At 36.5% G+C, this 22,389-nt stretch overlaps 1 protein-coding gene, 1 long non-coding RNA gene and 2 pseudogenes across 50 annotated transcripts in view; 1 reads left to right on the top strand and 3 right to left on the bottom strand.

The window, feature by feature from the left end:
- ABI2 (abl interactor 2) overlaps window positions 1–22,389 on the top strand; it is a 119,593-nt gene that overhangs the window by 14,661 nt on the left and 82,543 nt on the right. The gene's annotated exons all lie outside the window — the stretch shown is intronic.
- On the bottom strand, window positions 4,841–5,781 carry LOC144305789 (annexin A2 pseudogene; annotated as a pseudogene).
- Window positions 16,985–17,737, bottom strand: LOC144305749 (large ribosomal subunit protein uL30 pseudogene; annotated as a pseudogene).
- Window positions 21,845–22,389, bottom strand: part of LOC144305975 (uncharacterized) — a 38,194-nt gene continuing 37,649 nt past the window's right edge. Inside the window, exon 3 of the long non-coding RNA XR_013373006.1 lies at window positions 21,845–22,072. This is a non-coding gene — a long non-coding RNA (uncharacterized LOC144305975). The remainder of the gene's footprint in view (window positions 22,073–22,389) is intronic.

Raw genomic sequence — 22,389 nt, 5'->3', positions numbered from 1 at the left:
TAGCTTAGTAATTGTATGGGATTGTTTTCTTAATTTCTATTTCTGCTTCATTCTTGGTATATAAATATGTAACAGATTTCTGTATTTTGATGTTATAATCTGCAACTGAACTGATTTCATTTATTAGTTATAGCAATTTTTTGGTAGAGTTCTTAGGGTTTTCTACATATAGTATCAGATAACAGGATACAAACAGTGAAAGTCATCTGCAAATAGTGAGGGATCTTTTTTCACTAGTTTGGATGCCTTTTATTTCTTTTTTTGTTGTCTGATTGCTGAGGCTAAGACTTCCAGTACTATGTTGAATAAAAATGGTGAGAGTGGACATCCTTACCTTGTTTTTGAAAAGCTGTTAGTGTTTCACAGTTGAGGATGATGTTAGCTTTGGATTTTTCATTTAAGGACTTTATTATGTTGAGATATGTTCCCTCCAGACCTACTTTGTTGAGTGTTTTTTTTTTTTTGGTGTGTGTGTGTGTTGAGTGTTTTTATCATGAATTGATATTGTACTTTGTCAGATGCTTTTTCTGTGTCTGTTGAAATAATCATATAGTTTCTATCTTTTCTCTTGAAGTGATGTATTTTGTTGATTTTTCGCAAATATTGAACCACCCTTACATCCCAGGAATTAATCCCGCTTGATTGTGGTGAATGATTTTTTAAGCGTGTTGTTGGATTTGGTTTGCTAATATATTGTTGAGGATTTTTGTATCTATGTTTATCAGAGATATTAGTCTGTAAATTCTCTCTTTTTTTTTTTTTTGTGATGTCAATATGGCTTTGGTATCAGGATAATGCTGATTTCGTAGAATGAATTTGGAAGCTTTCATCGCTTTTCTGGTTTTTTGGAGTGGTTTGAGAAGAGGCATTAATTCTTCTTTAATTAAAAATTTTTTTAAAAGATTTATTTACTTATTTTTATTTTTTTATTTTTTTAATTTTTATTTATTTATGATAGTCACACAGAGAGAGAGAGAGGCAGAGACACAGGCAGAGGGAGAAGCAGGCTCCATGCACCGGGAGGCCAACGTGGGATTCGATCCAGGGTCTCCCTGGTCACACCCTGGGCCAAAGACAGGCACCAAACCGCTGCGCCACCCAGGGATCCCTAAAAGATTTATTTATTAGAGAGTACGTGTGTGTATGTTCACAGGCAGGAGAGCAGCAGAGGGAGGGGGAGAAGATGTGGGGCTTGATCTTAGGACCCTGGGATCATAACCTGAGTCAAAGGCAGCTGCTTAACTGAGCTACCCAGGCACCCATAAAAACATTTTTTTTAAGTAGGCTCCATGCCCCAAGTGGGGATCAACCTCACAACCCTGAGATCAAGAATTGTATGCTCCACTGACTGAACTAGCCAGGTGCCCTGGTATTCCTATTTAAATGTCGGTGGAATTCACCTTTGGAGACATCTGGTCCAAATGTCACCTTCCTTGATGACCCTTCTTGGTCTATGTAAAGTTGTAACATACTTCTGCCCTTTGTTTGCTCCCTTTTTTACTTGTACTTTTCTTTCTATGCTTTCTTTTCTTTTCTTTTTTTAAAGATTTTATTTATTTATTCATGATAGACATAGACAGAGAGAGAGAGAGAGAGGCAGAGACACAGAGGGAGAAGCAGGCTCCATGCAGGGAGCCTGACACGGGACTCGATTCCGGGACTCCAGGATCGCGCCCTGGGCTAAAGGCAGGCGCTAAACCACTGAGCCATTCAGGGATCCCTGCTTTATTTTTCTTAATATTACTTACCATTTTACCTATAATGTGTCTTATTTATTTGCCTCTGTCTCCCCTGGCTGGTGAGCTATGAGGGCAGGAAGTATTTCCCACCTCCCACTAGACAGGGAGGGCCTGGAGAGAGAGAATCTTAAGCAGTCTACACCCCAGTGTGAAGTTCAGTGGGAGTCTCAGTCTTACAACCCTGAGATCATGACCTTAACCAAAATCAAAAGTCAGATGTTTAGCCTACTGAGCCACCCAGGCATCCCCAAAAGGAGTCTTTTTCATTGTCAGTATCTGGAACAGTGCCTGGGACAAAACAGGCATTCAATAAATATTTGTAAAAAGAATAAGGCTTTTTTTCTTATAAGCTGTAGAAAATATCCGTGGCAGTAATGAAATAAATGAGTTTTCCAAAATGGAAGAGTTTGTACTTGTGTGTACAGGTAAATGAAGCTGGTGAATACTTTTCATTTATCCAGGATATTTAATATAGATGTGACCAACAGAATTGTAAGTGGTATTTCACATGTGGCTAATGCTTTGGAGTTAATTCTGCAGTTCACTTCCTTGCACTTTGTGCATGGCTTATTCTATAGTGGATGCTCATTAAATGTCTTAATAGATCTCTAACTTCTTGTATAGTGAGTAAGGGAGATATTTCCATTTTCATTTATTTACTTTTTAAAAAGATTTATTTTAGAAAGATCATGAGTAGGAGAGGTGGTGGAGTGGGAAGAAACCCAAGCTGACTGTGTGCTGAAATTGGAGCCCAATGCAGGGGTGGATCCCACAACCCTGAGATCACAACTTGAGCTGAAACCGAGAGTCAGGTGCTCAACTGACTGCCACCAAGGTGCCCCAAGATACTCCTGTTTTTGAAAATCAGTTAAGTAAACTCAAACTTAGTTGTGATTGCTAAACTAAAATTTTGCAAAGATAGGAATTGTGTTCAGTTTTTTTTTTGCCTGTGTCCCCTGTCCTTTGTTGAATAAAATGATTGAAATTATATTTTCTACCATTAAATTTTTTTACATATATATTTTTTTCTTCATTCAAGAAATAGTATTCATGCTAGAAATCATTGTTAACTCATGGAGTTGTCTAATTCTACCATTTTGATTGCTATGAGGAGCCTCTGTTTACTGAATTCTGAATTAGTGGGGTTTGGACTAAATATAACGTGGCAGTACTTTCCTTTTGTTGTTCTTGCTGACTGCTATTTGGCTTTATCCATTTATCTATTGAAGACTTTGAATAGAGGCAAGGAGATGCATTGTTAGGGACTTCCAGAACCTACAAAACAAGATTGAATAAGGGAAGTAACAAAGGATGCCAGGCCTTTTCAATATGTAGTACAAGTCTTCTGCCAGGAGATCGCATTTGAATAATGATCCCTTCTCTTCTCCCTTAAAACCTTTTATTCTAGAAGAACAGACCGGGTTCAGAAAAAGAATTTGAGTAACTTAGTTTAATATATAGTACTATTTTTGAGAGAAGAAAAAATTAAAATTTATTGATGTTAAATTTATAGTTTCTAGGTTTTTGTTCTCTGCACATTTGCTTATATGAAACACATACAATTACAAATTTTATTCATGTGCAAATAGCAAAACCTCCATATAACATAAACTTAATGTTAGCAGTTTGGTTTGCAGTGTAGATGTGTTATATACATGTAATGACAAGGCATTGTATCCCAACTTTTTCTTGAAGTGAATAAAGACTGGGTCTCATGTATTATTAACATGACTTTTAGAAAAAGATTAGAGTTTGATTAATTCAAATTGTTTTAATACTATTTGATTTTTTTTTTTAATTTTTATTTATTTATGATAGTCACAGAGAGAGAGAGAGAGAGAGACACAGGCAGAGGGAGAAGCAGGCTCCATGCACCGGGAGCCCGACGTGGGATTTGATCCAGGGTCTCCCGGATCGCGCCCTGGGCCAAAGGCAGGCGCCAAACCACTGCGCCACCCAGGGATCCCTACTATTTGATGTTATACAGACTCTCTTGATACAAAATATGTAAATTAGGTCAAGTCATTTTGGCTACTAATGATCCTGGTCTCCTCTCTTTCTAAATATAACAGTTGTCATCAGTTTGTTAAAAACCCTATTTGATTTTTTTTTGGGTTTTGTTTTATTTTAAACAACATTGACATAACACAAAACATACCATTTTAACCATTTTAAAGTGTAAAATTCTGTGTTTTTAAATATATTTACAGAATTGTGCGACCAATACCAAATCTAATTTCAGAACTTTTGCATTATCTCAGAGAAAACTTCTACTCATTAGTCACTCCACATTTCCCTGTCCCTGCACAGCCTGACAAAAATAAATCTACTTTCTGTCTCTATTTGCCTATTTTGGGCATTTAATATAAATGGAAACATAATATGTGTCCTTTTCTGTGTGTCTTATTTCACTTAATATAATAATATTTTCTGCATTAATCCATGTTGTAACATGTTTCAGCACAGGCATGCCCTAGAGACATTGGAGTTTGGTTCCAGAGCGCTGCAAGACTGCAAAAAGTACAATAAAGCAAGTCAAATGAATTTTTTGGTTTCTCAGTACATATGAAATTATTTTTACACTGTAGTCTGTTGAGTGTGTAGTAGCATTACATCTAAAAAATATTGTACTTTTTGTTTAAAAATGCTTTATTGCTAGGGTGCCTGCCTGGCTCAGTTGGTAGAGCATGGGACTTTGAATCCTGAGGTTGTGAGTTTGGACCCCACATTAGGCTTAGAGATCACTTTTAAAAAATAGTTCATTGCTAAAAAAATTCTAACCATCATCCGAGTTTACAGAGAGTCATAATTATTGGTCACAGATTACCATAACAAATATAATAAAAATGATAAAATTTGAAATTGTCAGAATTACCAAAATGTGACAGAGACATGAAGTGAGCAGATGCTGTTGGGAAAATGGCACCTATTGACATGTTTGATGCAGGATTGCTACAAAACCTTAATCTAAAAAAACAAAAAAAATCTCCAAAATGGTATCTATGAAGCACAATAGAATGAGATATGGCTCTACTTCATTCCTTTCTATGGACAGGTAATATTTCATTATATGGATAGACCACATTTTGTTTATCCATTCATCAGTTGATGAATATTTGGGTTGTTTCCACCTTTAATGGAGTCCCCTTGCCCTTCATGGAGTCATACATTTGGTTGGCAAAATGCATTGTTCTGAATGCACTGGACCAGGTTCAGGAAGCATTTTTGAGGTCTCCTTTGGCCGCCTCCTTAATGTTCTCCAGCATGTCATTAGGGCTGTAGCTCTTGTATCTTTCAAATACTTTCTGGAGGTGACCCACACTCCTCTCAGTCATGATGCTGATCTACTTGGGCACATCAGTTCCTTTCCTCTTCACTTCAGCATCATAGAGATCCCAGGCATCTTGGTTAGTCAGTTCATAATCAATGAATTTCATAATCAGTGACTATCTTCTGCTCTTCTGCCCTTTGCAAGGGCAACCATCAGCTTGCGGAAGTCACCAGATGTGTCAGAAATGATGTCCTTCTCCAGATCAGTCTTGCACATTTCCTTGTAGACTCTTTATTTCCTGAAGTTCTTGGTTGGTCCTTGAGCAGATGATTTCAATGAGGGAATCATCAGTCCCCCTAATGTTAATTTCCTTCATGGAGGTTTTCAGCTCAGAAGCATCATACTGAGCAGGTGTTTTCAGTAGGCCCAAAATCATGGTCTCTAGGTGGCCTGACAAGGCTGACCTCAGTGCTGATGCAGGTTCCTTTTTGGTCCTTCTCTGGTAGGCAAAAGGCAGTAGCCTTTCTCTGTTCATTGCTGCAGTTGGTCAAAATGTTGGCAGTGGTGACCTCATCCACACCTTTGGTCTTGATGGCCATTTCATTGTTCAGAGCATAACGCTCAGCATCAAAATTGGTGTATACTTTGACCAGCCCATATGCACTTGGGGGCATGGACTGATCACCTTCCAAGCTGAGCTTGCAGAGAATTTCGTGAACAGTAGACATTTTGAAAGAAGCTGGACCGGGTGCTGAGAGCTGCGAGTGCCCTCAGTTGTAGAACCAGAAATTCTGTTCTTATGTCTTCAAGTTCATTAATCTTTTTTTGTTCTTGTAACCTCTTCTGTCTATATCGGATGTATTTTGTCTCAGACGTTATAGTTTTCATTTCTGGGAGTTGTTTGGTTCATTTTATATTGGCTAGGTCTTTGCTTACCTTTTTAAATGCACAGATATGGCTATAATAATTATTTTAATGTCCTTGTTGCTAATTTTAACATTTGTGTCCATTCTAGATTGGCTTCAATTACCTTTTCTCCTCATTATCAGTATATTTTCCTCCTTTTTTTTTTTACCTTGGTAATCTCTGATTACTACTTTTTGTCATTATTAATTTACTTGATCTTTATCATCCTATAAATTGTTCTTAAGCTTTATTCTTGAATGCAGTTAAGTTGCTTGAAAACTATTTGATCCTTTTGTGCCTTTTATAATTTGTTTGGTGTGAACGGTGGAGTTTTTTAGTCTGAGCTAATTATTCCCCAGTACTCAGAAGGCAACTTCTCTTTGTATAACCAGTGCCCCGTGAATTGAGAGCTTTTCCATTTTGGCTGGTAGGACCACACACTATTCCCTAACTTGTATGAGGACCAGGCACTCTTCATTATAATCCTCTTGGTTGATTCTCTCTGCACCCCTGGATAGTTTTCTCTTATGCATGTATTGATCAATCAATATTTTGCTGAATACTAAAAGGAGGCCCTCTGCACATGTCTGGATTTCTCTGTGCAACAGTATGTTGCTTTTGACTTATGAATTGTATTTACACATCTTCCTAGCTTCTTGCCTCTCTGTTGACTGAACTCCAACTTCTGCCAACTGTACCAGTAATATCTATTTTAGCAGAATTCTTTTCTTCTTCCAATCTAGGATCCTGTTTGGTATTTTTTATTATATTTATTTGTCATGTCATGACATGTCATGTTCTTAATCTAGAACAATTCCTTACTTTTCTATATTTTCAACACATGGACATTTTCTAAGGGTATATGCCAGTGTTTTGTTTTGCTTTTTTTTTTCTTTAGGTTGTCCTTCAATTTGGGTTTTTCTGATTGTTTCCCTGTGATAACATTTAGTTATGCATTGTTGTATATTAGGCAGCAAGTGGTGATAATAGGTTCTCAGCATAGTGCATTATATATTAGGAGTGTGTGCCATTATTGGGGATGTTAAATTTGTCTGCTTGTTTCAGCTGCATTTATCATATCATATGTCTGTTAATGTAAAGGTACTTTTTTTCCCTTTTTAAATGATTTTCTCACATTACTTTTCATATACACTTATGATTTTTGCCTGAGACAGTTATTGCTTTGGTAGTTATAAAATGATATATTCATTTGATAGTTGAATGGGGAAATGAATGGGGGATTACATTTCTGTTCTAGCTGTGGTTTGTACTGGCCAGAATAGTGTGGGAACATTAGGTGTTTCTGTGGCTTTGTTGCATTGTCCATTTACTAGGTTCATGAGTATTGAGTGCTAAGATGTGGTACATACACTTTTTGGATGATTCACATTCACTAAGTATGATGGGGTTCTAGGTTCATCAGTAATTATATGCTGATTTCCTGATCATAGCATAATAAGATGGTGTGTTTCTCAGATTAAGAGTTTCCAGTGGTTGCATTCTGTTTATTCTCACATCTCTAATTGTTTTAGATACATCTGCTCTGTGTGGGGCAATTTGGTGATTTTGTTATGTATATAGCTGGAGGTGCATCCTAGAACTTATTCCTCTAGTGTTTTCTATTATTTTCTACTGTTTGGGAAACAGTGCCTTGTACAGATTTCTTAAAGTGAGTGTGGCTCTTTCCCCCAGCTTTATTGAGATATAATTGATATATAACATTTGTAAGTTTAAGGTGTACACTTGATGACTTGATACGTGTATATGTTGTGAAATGATTGCCACAATAGGATCATACCCCTATCATGTCACATACTTACTGTTTTCTCGGAGGCAGCAATGAGCACATTTAAGATTTACTCTTTTAGCAACTTTCAAGTATATGATATTTTAACTGTAATCACCATGGTGTACTTTAGATTCTCAGAACTTAATTCATTTTAGAACTAGAAGTTTGTACCATTTGACTGGTACCTTCCCACTTCCCTTACTGTACAGCATTTGGCAGTCACCATTCTATTCTCTGTTTTTACGAGTTTGACTATTTTAAATTTCACATTTAAGTGAGATCAGACAGTATACATCTCTCTCTAACTTATTTCACTAAGCATAATGCCCTCCAGGTCCACTCATGTTGTTGCAAATGGCAGGAATTCCTTCTTTCTCATGGCTGAATAGTATTCCTGTGTGTGTGTGTGTGTGTGTGTGTGTGTGTGTGTGTGAGAGAGAGAGACAGAGAGAGAGAAGGACATTTTCTTTATTCATCTTTAGATGAACACAGGTTATTTCCTTATCTTGGCTGTTGTGAATAATGTTGCAGTAAACATGTGAGTGCAGATACCTCTTTGAGATAGTGGTTTCATTTTCTTTGTGTATATACACAGAAGTGGGAATGCTGGATCTTTTGGCAGTTTTTTTTTTTTTAAGATTATTTATTCATGAGAGACACAGAGAGAGAGAGAGAGAGAGAGAGAGAGGCAGAGACACAGGCAGAGGGAGAAGCAGGCTCCATGCAGGGAGCCTGACGCGGGACTCGATCCCGGGTCTCCAGGATTACGCCCTGAGCTGAAGGTAGTGCTAAACTGCTGAGCCCACGGGCTGCCCTCATTTGGTAGTTCTATTTTTAACTTTTTGAGGAACCTCCATCCTCCTTCCCATAGTGGGTATACTAATTTACATTCTCAGCAACAGTGTACAAAGGTTCCCTTTCTCCACATCTTCGCCAACACTTGTTTTTTTCTTTATGGTAGCCATTCTAGCAGGTGTGAGGTAATATATCATTGTAGTTTTGATTTGCCTTTCCTTGATGATTAGTGTTGTGTTGAGCATCTTTTTGTGTACCTTTTGGCCATTTGTGTATTTTCTTTGGAAAAATGTATATTCAATTTCTATACCTATTTTTTGTCCAGTTTGTGGTTTTGCTCTTGATTTGTAGGAGTTCCTTATATAGCTTGAATATTAACCTCTTATTGGATATATGATTTGCAGATATTTCATTCTGTCGCCTTTTCATTTTGTTGATTTTTTTTTTCTGTATAAAAGCCTTTATTTTAATGTAGTTTTACTTGTTCCTTTTTACTTTTGTTGCTTGTGCTTTTAGTGTCACATCCAAAAATCAGTTGCGAAGATCCACATCAAGGAGCTTCTCCCTGTGTTTTCTTTTAGGAGTTTTATAGTTTCAGGTCTTATGTTATACACCTTTACTCCATGTTGAGTTAATTTTTGTGAATGGTGTAGGATGGAGTCCAATTTCATTTTTAAATCTGTGTTTATCCAGTTTTCCCAGCACAATTTATTGAAGAGACTATCCTTTACCTATTGAGTATTCTTGGCTTATTTGTCAAAATATTGGTTGACTGTAGATGTGAAGATTTCTTTCTGGCTCTTGATTCTGTTCCATTGACATATCTATTTTTATGTCAGTATAATAGTGTTTTTATTACTCTAACTTTATAATACATTTTAAAGTCAGGAAGTATTGGGGGCACCTGGGTGGCTCAGTGATTGTGTTTTCCTTTGGCTTAGGTCCTGATCCTGTAGTCATGGGATCAAGTCCGGATCAGGCTCCCTACAGGGGAGCCTGCTTCTTCCTCTGCCTGTGTCTCTGCCTCTGTGTGTCTCTCGTGAATAAATAAATAGAATCTTAAAAAAAAAAAAAAAGTCAGGAAATGTGATGCCTTCAGCTTTCTTCTTTCTTAGGTTTACTTTGCCTCTTTAGGGTCTTTCATTTCACATGAATTTTAGGATTGTTTTTTCTATTTCTGTGAAAAATGTGGCACTATTTCTTGTAACTGAATCTTGAGTGATTACCCACCCACCCCACGCCCCAAGACCTAACATAATGCTCACTGTTTAATTGAATTGTCATGGTGTTTTTAATTTTTTTTCTTGCCCTTGCAAACAGTGATACTTGGTAGGTTGTCATTAAAACATTTGTCGGTAGTCTTTGGGTATGGAGAGAGATTGTGATGTATTTAAGTTTGTGCTGTGCTACTGCTTATTATTTTTGCTCTTGAGGTATAACTGGCGTCAATATTATTAGCTTTAACTGTACAGCATAATGGTTTGATATTTGTATATGTTGGAAAACTACCACCACAGTAAGTCTGGTTAACATTTATCACCATACATGAAGAGTTCTTTTCCTTGTGAGAGAAGTTTTAAGATCTATCTTAGCAACTTTAATGTATAATACAGTATTATTAACTATGATTACCAAGGTATACATTCTGTTCTTATGACTTATTTATGTGCTACTGGTTATTAAGTCTCTAATTAATCTCTCTTCCCTTTGAATTAGAGTATAGTAGTGTCATTTGTTTTTTTCCATTTATAAAGCACAGGTGGAGGATCATGGTCGAAGGGCCTTTGATGACTTATCTAGCCTGTTAGGCCTTCCATCTTGATTTTTTTTTTAAGATTTTATCTATTAGAGCACAAGCTGGGTGGAAGGGGAGAGCAGCAGGCAGAGGGAGAGGGACAAGAAAGCTCTCACTGAGCAGGGTGCCCCGTGTGGGGTTCAGTCCCAGGACCCTGAGATTATGACCTGAGCCAAAGGCAGCTGCTTAACTGAGCCACCCAGGTCCCCTTTCTATCTTTAATTTTTATTTACCTTTATGATCATCTATGCTTTAGTATTTTTCCTCGTTATGGACTTTTTTCCTGTGGGTATAAAGGCATAAATATGAAAAGGAAAATCAATCCGTAAATAATTGTTTCAGTGTTTGTAATTAAGTTACAGATTATTTCGGAATTGTGGAGAAAATACACAGGTTCTCAGATGGCCTCATTTTGTTAGATTTGAGTTTAATATTTTCAAGTTTTTGTTAATCCAAGTATAAATAGAACTAATTCAGAATTTAGATGTGTTTTAGAGTGATTAGGTGGCTCAGTTAAGCATCCAACTCTTGATTTTAGCTCAGGTTATGATGTCAGGGTTGTGAGATCGAGCCCTATGTTGGGCTCTGTGCTGGGGGGTGGAACCTGTTTAAGATTCTGTTTTCCTCTCCATCTGCCCTTCTCCTTCTCTAAAAAACAAACAAACAAACAAAACCCCAAAAAACAAAAAAACGAATCTAGATGTATTTCTAATTTCCTGTGACTTGAAATGCCAAGTGTTACTGTTGACTGGTTATTACCCAGATGTTCCTTAATGATAAAACTTTGGTCTTTGTTTAGAAAGAATCTTATCTAGTAGCTTAATGTTACTGTCTCACTATTGCAAATGAAGATTGACATGAATGTTACTGTTCATAGAAAGGGCAGCTAATTTTTAATGATAATTCAAAAAAATTCCAGCTGGGCTAGTAATTGCTTTTAAGTAGTGAAAATATATTGTAATGAAAATCTAAAGATGCATATAATTTTTGTAAATATTTTCTTTTTTAAAGCATTATTTTATTTATTTTAGTTATTAATTTATTATTAAATATTTACTTATTTATTTATGTTTTAATTTCATTTTTAATCTCTATACCTAACGTGGAGCTTGAACTCATGATCCTAAGATCAAGAGTCACATGCTCTACCAAGCCAGCCAGGTGCCCCTACATACTTTCTTTTTTTTATGAGATGAGGTTGCTTCTGAGAAAAATTTGTTTATAATGTAACTCTCTATAATGTGGACTTTCCTCAACAAGATTTCAGAATAATTATTTCCCAACTACTTAAATCTTTGAGAAATTTAGTGTTGCAGACATACACAAACCAGAGAAGTCTGTCATAAGCTATTTTTGTGTTTGGCATTTTTTTCAAGTTTGTACTAACAGAAAATACTTTGTTGTATCTTTGAGAGAAATAATTCTACTTGTGGACATAAGGAACTAGTAAGCATGTCTATCACCATTGTGTGGGATATACCATGTTGCTGGCTGAATAAATACATCAACTATAAGAAGGAAAGTGAGGAGTGGAGAAACAGTAACTTGCTCTATTTTAGGTTTATCCATTGCTGGAGCTGTATAATCATAAATACAGCACATTTCTTCTTTGCATAGTTCCTAAGATCTTTGATTGCTCTATTTTACTGTCTTTTGTTAAGCCATATATGTATTTTTCACTCTCATTTTTAGCTTAAGGTGGTGTAAATTTGTGCTGTTATCCCATCTTTTTTTTTTTTTTTGAAATCTCTTTCATTTAACATTTTGCCTTTGAGAGAAGTGACAGTGACCTGTAAGGTAGGAAACAGTGAGCTACCTTACTCTGGGGAGAGCAGGTTATAAGATAGTAAACCGCTGGCAGTAAGGAGGGAGGTATATTGTGAAATGTCATTCTTTCACATTTTCATCTTTTAATCTTAAGGTATTAGCTTTTAAAATTGACCCTGTTGACCCTGTACTTGGAGCCCTTGGTTTTGCTTCCCCACTTCATGTGCTGGAGTGGATTTTTAAATTTATTCAGTCATTTATACTTAGTAAACTTCAGTTTGTTTTAATTTTATTTAGTTTTCCTTTACTTAGGTAGTACTTTTTTTCCTCTTGAGTATGAAATGGAGGTTTGCTCTTTAACATAATTAAGACATAGTGATTGCCTTAAGGTATGTGTTAGGTACTTTTATTGTTTGTTTAGGGGCTTTGCCTCTCTCACAGAAAGTAATGAGTCATCATGTAAAAGGTTAAAAAAAAAAAAAATAAAGGTTAATTTCTTTTGTGGCCAAACCGTCAAGGTGAGTTGAATGGAAATCCCATAATGGAAATAGAATCCAGTACATATCTATAGCATTCCTAAGTGGCATGTGTGGAAAGGTGAAGACAGTTTAATCCAACAGACATTTATAGATTTCCACCATGTTCTAGCCTTTCTGGAGAGAATAAACATAAGACAGTAGTCCCTGTGTTAGAGCTGAGAATAGAAATTACATAATGATTGAAATTCTACTTTTGAAATATTTAGGTTTATTCTGAACAAAACAGTATTATATAACATTGAACTATTACCACTCTTTGGTTTCAAACTGGGTGTTGTAGTTGCTTTAGTTATTTTATGTTGGTAATGAATTTTTGGTTTGGCAGTTTGCTTAAGGCCCGATACTTGTGACAGGAACATTCATATATAGGAGTTATTGTTCTATAATGTTTCAAGAATTCTGCAACTTGGATGTTTTTTAGATTCTTAGAATTTGGTATTAACCAGGTAATTATATATTAACATGAAGGAGGAATGATTTGAAAGAGAAAAGGCTTAGTAATTCCATCCTAAGTAAAAATAATGTCATTAAGGTTCAGCCTAGTACTTTTATGTTTATTCACTTCTGATGAGTAATAGTCTCCACATTAAACATGAAAAGTCCTTTAAAACTCAATCATTATTTTAATTGGTCCGAAGGAGATAATTAGCTTAAGAAGTAGTGGTAAAAAAAAATATGTATAATTTAGATACATGCCTTTTATTGGCTGAAGTGACTATGGAAGAGTTTTTTACATGCTTAATTATAAGTTATGTGTTGACAGGATAATTAAAAGTCTTATGTTAGTAGATTTATGAGTCAAAATTTAATGGTGGTGAAACAAAATTTAATGATGGTGAAACAAGTTACTGGAAACTTGTCCTCAAATTTTTTTTTTAGCTCAACAATAATTTAATATTATTCCATCCAAGTAAAGTAAGGAATTTCTTTTAGTTTTATTTTTTATTTTTTAATTTTTAATTTTTAATTTTTTTATTTTTTTATTTTGTTCTTTTAGTTTTAATTTAAAAGTTAAAATTAGGGGCACCTGGGTGGCTCAGTTGTTTGAGTGTCCCACTCTTGATTTCAGCTCAGGTTGTGATCTCTGGGTGGTGAGATCAAGCCTCAGGTCAGACTCTGCTCAGCAGGGAGTCTGCTGAGATTGTCTCACTTTTGGTCCTTCCCCACCATGTGCTCTCTCTCTTTAAAATATTTTTTTTTTAAAGCTGAGATTAAAGAACTTTTTGTTTTCTGAACCACTTGGAAAGAAGTTGCTGACCTGATGTCCCATCACTGCTAAACATTTGAGTGTGTTTTTCCTAAAAACATTTTTAATCCAATCACAAAATAACCATCAAAATCAGGAAATGATATGATCTTTTTTACATATTCTAGTTGACATGGTTTATTTCTCTATAACTTTAGGACTAGATAACTATTTTTTAATGAATTACTAATTTACAAAAAAAAAAAAAAGAATTACTAATTTACTTTTATGACAAACCAAGTTAAATAAAAAACAAAAATTGAAGCCAGAAGTTTTTAAGAATCATACAGCTTTGAAATTGATAGAATCATTGTAGTCATATAGTCTAGTATTTCTCAAACTAGCATTACATAATGTGTAAAAATAGCTGTGTTGTAAAGTGGATACTGCAAAATGTGCCTCCTTCTGAACCTGCAAGGTACAGTATAATTTTAAGTGTTCTGGGGTGTCATGTAGTAAACTCGTTTGACTTACCTAAATGTAGTATTTCACAAAATGTATTAATCCTCAAAACTATTTTTGCATGCCCAACAGCTATTAAATACTATAGTATAGTATAATCTTGGAAATGCTGTTGTAGTTCATTTTCTTCTTTTTTATAAATCTTGAGGCTTATGTCCATAGAATTTGGACATTCTTTTAAAGTCATCTATTCCTGGACCACAACTTTTGGACTTTCATCTGAGTTTATATTCAAAAGTTTTGAGTAAGGGATGCCTGAGTGGCTCAGTCAGTTAAGCACCTCACTGGATTTTATTTTATTTTATTTTTATTTTTTTATTTTTTTATTTATTCATGAAAGACACAGAGTGAGAGAGAGAGGCAGAAACTTAGAGGAAGAAGCAGGCCCCATGCAGGGAGCCTGATGTGGGACTTGATCCCGGGTCTACCAGGATCATGCCCCAGGCTGCAGGCGGCACTAAACCGCTGCGCCACCGGGGCTGCCCTGGATTTTATTTTAGATCATGATCTCAGGGTGTGAGGTTGAGCCTGGCCTTGGGCTCTTCTGCACTCAGCTGTTAGTCTGCTTGAGATTCTCTGTCTCCCCCTAAAAAAAAAAATAAAGAGTTTTAAGCAATTACATTCCAGACGGTTAGCACTTCTCATGGGGCACCTGAGTGGCTCACTTTGTTAAACATCTGCCTTCTGCTCAGGTCATGATCTGGGGGTCCTGGGATTGAGCCCCAAATGATTGAGCCCCCTGTTGAGCAGGGAGCCTAGTTCTCCTTCTCCTCCCTGCTCATGCTTTATCTCGCTAATGCTCTTGTAGCTCTGTCTCTCTCTCAAAATCTTAAAAAAAAAAAAAAAAAAAAAAAGGTTTAGCACTTCTTTGCTATTCATAATTTGCTTCCCCTCCCGTCCCAACCCATACTTCCCACATGGTTTAAAACAAAATCCATTTCTTTCTCTAAGAAGGCCTGCTGTGAATTTAGGCAACTCTGTGGCTCTGCTGTCCAATAAAGTAGTCACTTGTCATTTATTTGCTATCTAATTTTTTTTTTTTATCTAATGTTTTTGAATTGTGATCTGCTTTACAAACCATAAAATTCACCCACTTAATTACACTTTGGTGGGTTTTACAATATTCGCAAGATTGTGCAACCATTACCACTGTCTGATTCTTAGAACATTTTCATCACTCCAAAATGAAACCCTTTGTTAGTTACTTTCCCATCCCCCCATCCTCCATGTCACCTGGAAACCTCAAATCTTTCTGTCTCCATGGGTTTGCTTATTCTAGGTATTTCATTTAAATGGAATCTTACAATATGTTATCTTTTGTGTCTAGATTCTTCCATTTAACATAATTTTTTAAGGTTTACCATGTTGTAGTATATCAGTACATCATTTTGTCTTTTCTTTTTAAGTAACAGCTTTATAGAGATATAATTCATATACCACGCAATTACTCATGTAACATGTAAAATTCAGGGACTCTTAGCGATCTTTACAGATCTGTGCAGCCATAATGTTAATTTTACAAAAAGAAACCTTGTACTCTTTAGCTGTCACTTCTTATTCCCGTAGCTATTCATTCGGGTCTAAGCAACCACTAATACACTTTTGGTGGTTTTTCTGAACATCTCATATAAATGGAATCATGCAACATGTAGCTTTTTGTTTTTTTTTCCACTTAGGATGTTTTCAAGGTTCATTCATGTTGTATTATGTACCAGTGCCTCATTCCTTTTTAATGACTGAATGGATATACTATATTTGATTTATCCATTTATCGATTAATTTTGGGGTTGTTTACACATTTTGGCTATTATGAATAATGCTACCACACATACAGAACATATAACATTATACATATTCATATGTAAGTTTTCCTGTGGGCATATGTTTTTATTTCTCTTGAAATGAGAATGGAATTGCTAGATGATATAACTCTATGTTTAACCATTTGTGGAACTTCCAGACTGTTCCCAAGGTAGTTTGTATCCTATTGTATGAAGGCTCCAGTGTCTCCACATCCTCACTGACGTCTGCTATTGACTGTCTTTTTGAGTATAGCTATCTTAATGGGCATGAAGTGGTAGTTTTTTGTAACTTTTTGAGTTTTGGTGTTCATTTCCCTAACAACTAATGATGTTGTTTATCTTTACATGTGCTTGTTGATCATTGGTGTATCTTCTTTGGAGAGATGTCTGTTCAAACCTTTTGCACATTAAAAATTGGATTATTTGTCTTTTAGGGTTATTTGTGTGTGTGTGTGTGTGTGTGCTCTTCTTTGTAATTGTATTTCAAGGTCTGTCCAAAACAAGGCCCCAGAACCCCCAGGTTCAAGTATGTCCCTGAGCTTGGTCCACTGCCGTCTTCCATTCACATTTGGGTATTCGTTCACCATTAAACCTCAGGACAGAAGATGTGACGCAGCAGGACTCCTTCCATGGCATGAGTCCTTTGCTGATTTGAGAGGTGGCAGTGGCAGGCAATGTGGAAAACACACTGGAACTTTTCCTTGGAACTGCTATGGTCTGAAGTGCCTGCCAGGAGCATCATCATCTTTTCCTTGACCCTCCCTTTAGTTTCTGAAGATATAGCAGAAAATAATCTTCTTTGAAGATATTGGTAACAATTCCAGAAGACAAAACACATGCCACCAATGCACTGTGCTTTCAGATATTCTGGGTTTAATTCAGCTGCCGAATGAGCTGATTGATGCATTCACCTTGATAGCCAGGTAAGCCCACCTCCTTGAGGAAGCCCACACTGTTCTTGGTAGCATTTCGGGCTATTGAGAGGTGGAAAAGACAAAAGAACGCAGAGATGGCCTGGAAATTCTAACCCGGAAAGGCAATTTCATGAATGAGGTCTTCCAAGCAAATAACACCATACTTCCCCAGATGCTCCTCAATCACTGTGTTGTCTGTCAAAGGGATGGGGTTTTATTCTTGACCTTGGCTTGTCCACGTTTCAAGATGAGTTCCCGGACAAACTTCAGATTTGGAAATCCCCAGGTCACATAAGGTTCCACTATCCGCAGTGTCTTCATCGTCTGGGGGGTTACTCTGAAAAAGACACCACTGAAGATCTTCAGGCTCAGCCTTGCAATGGTCCTCTGCACCAGTGAACTCACCTCATTAATCCTTTGGATGTGTATAATGAAGGCCAAAGAATGTTTATCTGGCACTTCTAAGCCATGAGGTTTCACTTCCAGGCCTCTGAGGCACACCCTGTCACGCTGCTGCCACCAGGAATCATGTAGGAATCACTCCAGTCACTTAAACTTGAGCTTTTTTCCTTTCTTCTGCTCCTTCTAGTCCAAAAGTGTCTGCTTTGCTTGAGTTGCTTTAAGGGCCTGATAAGCCTTCCTCTTTTTCAGGAGATTTTCTGGAACCAAAGGGATCTTTTTTCTTTGCTCTTGCTCCACCATGTTTCCCCAGCAGCGGCTACTGCTCATGCTGTCTTTTAGTTTTTTATTTTTTTATTTTATTTTATTTTTTTTCTTTTAGTTTTTTAATTGCAAAATTTTTTCAAAAATTTTGGATACAAGTCCCTTTTCAGTACATGATTTGCAAATATTGTTTCTCATTCTGTGCGTTTTCCTTTTTTTTTTTTTTTTAAGATTTTATTTATTTATTCATGAGAGACACAGAGAGAGAGAGGCAGAGACACAGAGGGAGAAGCAGGCTCCATGCAGGAAGCCTGATGTGGGACTTGATCCTGGGTCTCCAGGATCACGCCCTGGGCCAAAGAGGGTGCTAAACCACTGAGCCACCCAGGCTGCCCTCCTTTCATTTTCTTGAGGGTATTCTTTGACATGCAAGTTTTTAATTTTAATGAAGGCTAACATATCTAGTTTTTCCTTTTTTGTGAGCTTTAGTTATATTTAAGAAACCAAAGCCTAAGTCAGGGTCACAAAGATTTATTCCTTTATTTCCTCCTAGGAGTTTTTTACAGTTTTAACTTTGACATTTAGGTCTTTGATCCCTTTTGAGATAATTTTTACATATGTTGTGAGGTAGTAGTCTATGACATTTATTCCTTTGCATGTGGATATCAGCATTATTTGTTGTAAAAACTTTCCTCATTAAATTGTCTTGTTGAAAATTAATTACCCATAAATGTTTGGTTTTATTTCTGGGCTCTGAGTTCTATAACCTTGATCTGTGTGTCTCCTCATGCCTTTACTACAGTGTTGATTACTGTACTTTTGTAGTTTTGAAATTCTGATGTATGTGTCTTTGAAAAGAATTTTGTTCTTTTTCAAGATAATTTTGGGGGCACCTGGGTGGCACAGTCAGTTTAAGGCTGACTTTTGAATTTGGCTCAGATTGTGATCTCAGGATTGGGAGATCAAGCCCATGGTTGGGCTCCACACTCAGCATGGAGTCTTTCTGGACTTTCTCTCTCTCCCTCTACCCCTTAGCCCTATGCTCATTCTCTGTCTAAAATAGGTAAATAAATCTTTAAAAAGAAAAAAAAAAACCAGATAATTTTGGTTATGCTGTCTCTTGGATTTGTATGGGAGTTTTAGGATCATTTATTAATTTCTGCTGGAAAGGCTGCTGGGATTTTGATAGGGATTGTGTAAAATTTGTAGATAAACTTGAGGAGCCATCTTAATGATATTAAGCCTTTTGTCCATGAACATGGGATGTCTTTCCATTTAATTAGGTAATCTTTGTTTTAATGATTTATGGTTTCAGTGTCTTACACTTCTATTTTAAAAGTTGTTTCTAAGTATTTTTTTATGGTGTTATAAATGAAGTTGATGTTTTAATTTCCTTTTTGGATTGTTTATTGTATAAAGATACAATTGACTTTTACATATTGATTTCATATGGTTACTTTATGTTAATTAAATTTAAATGAAAATTTTCTACTAGCTTTTAAATGCTCCATAATCATAGTACTTACTACTGTATTGATAGCACAATTTGATTATCTCCAGCATTGCATATCTATTGGATGTACAATAAAGAATTAAAAAAACCAGAGTCCCTCTTTGCCTTTGATTTTCCTCTGTCCAGAGGCAGTTTCCTATTTGTTTCCTTTGATGTTTATATGTCCATGCTCATGTTGTTATTTTTAGTGTGTTGGACATTTCTACTATGAGAAATGGAGACTTTGTTTTTTTTACATTTTTTATCCTATCAACATGACTTTTAGCAATTTTGGGTTTATTCAGTTTGTCCATTATATCTATGTAAATATTCACAGCTGAAGCCCACAGTGGACTATAATTATACTTTTTAAGCAGATGTTTTCTTTGGCACTAATAATTGTCTTATTTTTTGGCTTATTCATCACGTATACATCTATCTCTAATTCATCTCTAAACTTTCCCCTGGACTTATAAATCTTAAAATATTAAAACATCAGTAATCTATCAGTTGCCAAGACTGTGAAGAGTCTGAAATTTAACTCATACTTTCAGGTTAGATGGTCCCAGTTTTATGGGTGTGGCAGAAGATTTGAGACTGTAGGGTCAAAGACAAAGGACTTGATTACTTACAGGAATAACATAAGCCAGAGTATCAGCATTTTCTTGCATCCCCAAATCCCAGTTCTCAGTGTAATATGAAGGGCCAGATGATATCTACATATGCAGTGGGTTGCACTATTGGGAGGGAGCCTGAATCTTTTATATTGGTCAGTAAGCATGCCTGCCCTTTGTGCCATAGGGAAACAGTCTATCCTTTAAAGCTGTTTTCTATATAATTATCCTTGAAAAGATAGTCCAGAACAAAGTGCTTTTGCTCACATGATGTACAGAAATGCAGAAGACCCATGAAGAATTCTCTCTCAATTATCAGTTTCATTTCTACTCTCAGGAGACCTATTTCTTCGAACCCTGTGCTATTTTCTCCAGTCTAGATTGTGTGGTTATTGTTTTAGTTCTGCATAGTTTTCGTCTCTAAAATTTCCTTTGCCATTGAACTTGGGTTTACCTTTTTGCCTCTTGATGTAGATCCTATTTTCTGGATCCCATGATTCCTTCTTTCTTGGCTTTTTGTTTTGAAGAAGGAGTAGAGGATCCAGTGAGAAAGAATACATGGAAAGTTTTTTTTAAAAAATTGACACCTGTGTGCTGAAAATCGTATTCAACTTTCCCTAGATGGATGCTTTGACTAAGGATAGAATTATACTTTGGAGGTAATATTTAAATGTTTTAAAAATGATTTGTATTGGGGCATCTGAGTGGTTTATTTGGTTGGACATTTGTCCCTTGATTTCTCCTGGGGTCATGATCTCAGGGTTATGTTGGGCTCCATGCTGATTTCTCCTGGGGTCATGATCTCAGGGTTATGTTGGGCTCCATGTTGGGCATGGAGCCTGCTTAAGATTCACTCTCTGACCTTTCTCTCCCCACTCTACCCCCGAGCACATACATGTGCTTATGTGTGCGTTCTCTCTCTCTCTCTCTCTCTCTCTCTCTCTCTCTCAAATACATAGATAAATAAAAAAAATAAAAATTATTTGTATTGCCATGAAAGGTCGTGAATAACAAAGATTTTGACTGGTAAGAAGGAAGGTGAAATTTTGGGTGGAGAGGATTATTTGAACACCTAGACAGTAGGGGACAGAGATAGTAAGCATAGATAGCTATGACTAGGCCAAAGAATCAGTTCAGCAAGAGGGGCATGAAGGAGCATTTAAAGATACCAGGAATGATCTGGTTCAGAGAAACTCAAGTTTGCTAGAGATCAATAAAATTGTGGCTCAGGATATGGGCTAGGTAGGAAGCAACAGATGAGTGAGAAGCCCAGCGTGCAGAAAAGGAAATTTGCTTGGCAATTAGGTTGGACCAATATTTAAGGGTATGACTTTCTAAGATCAGGAAACTTCTGAGTTGAGGCTGTTGACCCAACACAAAGATTAGAAAGGACCCTTGTTAGTCTCTTTCGGTTCTTATCATTTATGAAACAAGGGAGGACCAAAATCAAAGTAACTGTTTTCAAGAATGACTTATGCTTTATTATTTAGAAGTAATACATTTCTTAGAAGTGTAACCTTAGGATTAGCACCATATCTCATGAAGCAGCTGGTGGCTGTCAGTCAGCTTTGGTATCTAAAGCATACTCTTTTGAAGGGAGATCAAAACGTGTGTCTTTGACCATACCAGCAATCTTCACTGAAAAATATTTTCCAATAAATCTATTAGAAAAGTTACTAAGAAAACTGAGTGGCGTGGATCAATGCCCTTCTCTGAATCAGTGTCCAGAGAATTGGTGGACTTTTGGTAGGCTTGTATCATGAATCCATACCTGTAGCACAGGTAGATAAGGAAGGGTGGGAGTCAACCCACAGGGACCGAATTCTCCACATGAAGGCAGAATTCTGTTTTCAGAAGAACGGTAATGAATGCTGAGCAAGAAACAATGTTCTCTGTAATACTGCTTTGCTGTACTGAATTTATTTTGGTGGGAGGCAGTATAGAAGACAGAGGCTAAAATATTAAGAAAAAGTATAATGAAACTCTAAAGAATACAGGAAGGCAGAGCCTGTTGTATTGTGTGATATTAAAAACAGATGAGGAATGAACCTAAATTTCAACTAGACCATCCTTTATTGCTACTTACAAAATGGCTGCTGGGGGCCTCCTGGGTGGCTTAGCTTAGTTGGTTGAGTGTCTGACTCTTGGTTTTGGCTCAGGTCATGATCTCATGGGTTTTGAGATTGAGCCCCATGTTGAGCTTCCAGCTCAGCAGGGAGTCGGCTTGAAGATTCTCTTCATCTGCTCCTCTTCCCGTTTGCTTTCTCTCTCTCTCTTTCTGAAATAAATAAATCATTAAAAAAAAAAAAAGGCTGCTGCATGGAAAAAACAAGAATTTAAGTTTATTTTTTATTTATTTATATTTTTAAAAGATTTTATTGATATATTCATGAGAGACATAGATAGAGGGGTAGAGACACACAGACAGAGGGAGAAGCAGGCTCCCCATGGGGAGCCTGATGAAGGACTTCATCCCAGGACCTCCAGATCACGACCTGAGCCAAAGGCGGACCACCTGAGTTGAAGGCAGATGCTCAACCACTGAGTCACCCAGGTATGCCAGGAATTTAAATTTAAATAAGATATTGACATAAG

The sequence above is a fragment of the Canis aureus genome, chromosome 36, assembly GCF_053574225.1.
Source record: "Canis aureus isolate CA01 chromosome 36, VMU_Caureus_v.1.0, whole genome shotgun sequence".
In the NCBI taxonomy this organism is placed as follows: domain Eukaryota; kingdom Metazoa; phylum Chordata; class Mammalia; order Carnivora; family Canidae; genus Canis; species Canis aureus.
The sequence above is the reverse complement of the archived record's forward strand: the minus strand, read 5'-3'. Positions and strand labels throughout refer to the sequence as shown.